This window comes from Suricata suricatta, chromosome X (assembly GCF_006229205.1).
Source record: "Suricata suricatta isolate VVHF042 chromosome X, meerkat_22Aug2017_6uvM2_HiC, whole genome shotgun sequence".
In the NCBI taxonomy this organism is placed as follows: domain Eukaryota; kingdom Metazoa; phylum Chordata; class Mammalia; order Carnivora; family Herpestidae; genus Suricata; species Suricata suricatta.
Genome location: NC_043717.1, coordinates 10,103,165 through 10,104,855, shown reverse-complemented (window position 1 = coordinate 10,104,855; position 1,691 = coordinate 10,103,165).

Sequence of the window (1,691 nt, the reverse complement as noted above, 5' to 3'; positions counted from 1 at the left end):
AGTAAACAAGATAGCTGTAACAATGTGGCTTCCAAGAGCACAAATTTTTTTTAAGACCAGCTGCTCTTTTAGCTTGAGCCTAGGGGTGAATGTTTATGGTACAGAACTTTGATATTTCTATGTTATCTGAGTATAAATAGAACCTTTGAGCCCTTTGGAAGAAAGCTTGGGTATTTACCAAGATGACCATTATTTTCTGCTGCTGCTGACCAGTGAAATGCTTTCCAAATGCTGTTTTAATTCCATCAGCCCTTTTCGATGGATAGCTTGATATGACCTTATTGACCCTGTGATTTTCAGAGATGATAGGCCCCATCACCAGTATGACACAGTGTCTCTCGCTCTCCAAAGCTAGTACCAGGCACTTGTTTTTCAGGTTAACGTTAGCAACACCAAATGAATCCGTGTGGTTGCTATGGAAATTATTCTTTCTCCTTTGTTGGGTTTATAATAGATGATTAATCAAAACATTTGGCCAAGAACTGCATCTCTCTGTGCCACTCTGCCTTCTTACCTAACTTCACTCATGTCCCTAGGACTCATACACTTATGCCCAAATTCGACTGTACATCCAGTTGGGTTAATTGCTAATATGAGGTCAGGAACATTAAGTGTTCTGGACTTGGTGTTCTTTTTAAGATAATAAAAGAAAATACAAGGCACTGACCAGCAGAAAACATTGCCTGGGTTGAAGCAAAACCCTTCCTTTTGGGTAATGCAAAGAGATGCCTTAATGTGATTTGAAGATCCTTTTCCATCTGCTTCATTAGCCAAGGATAGCAGCTAGTTTTATACTGTCATGACTCCAGCTTTTGAAGTTTATAAAACTAGTGTAAAGATAAACAAAAGCATTACTTTTGTAATGCAGTAAGACAGTATGGAGTTCTGACACATAAAAAGGTAATTGTGCTCGGCACCCGGAAGTATAAAGAGGTAACAAACAGCGCCCACCATTAAGGAGTTTCTTATGGGGAGACAGAGTTAGAAGCCAATCATTTTAGAGACAGCAGAAGCCCAATGATCACCTCTAGGGGACAGTTTAGTAGTGAATAGGTGATGAACACCATAGTCAGGTAATAACACAATTTAACATTTATCACATAGTTCTAAGTGTGTTACATGTAACATCTCACTTAATCTTTCCCATAGCGCTATGAAGTAGGATATTTTTATCCCCATTTTGTAGACTATTAAATTGAAGTATAGACACATTAAGTGACTTCCTCAGGTCACACAGGTAGCAAGTGGTACAGCCGGGATCTGGAAGAATCTGGTGGGGGGAAAGAGAGTTTTTCTTTTGTGCCCGGGTGTGTCTATGCATCATGTTACACGTTTGGAAAGCAGGAGCCATGATATCATAAAAATAGCTGCTTCCTGAGTAGTCAGGTGATAGTCAGGGGATCGTTAACGCGTATCCAGATCTCTTTCCTGCTTCACACGGGAAGACGGTTGTCTTTCAGTCTAGCAAATGTTTATTACATGCTTCAAACTTTAAACATGTGCTCTTAAGAAGAATACCAAATCAGGAACACGTAGGGTTACTGTCTCTCTAGTGACAAATAAATGGCTGGAGAGCAGAATTTGGACTTTGGTGCTATATATTTAGCTGCTCTAACGCTTAGTTTGTTCCCCCTGTGAATGGAGAATAATATCTACCTTAGAGGGTATGTAAGAGGAGTAAATTACCTATT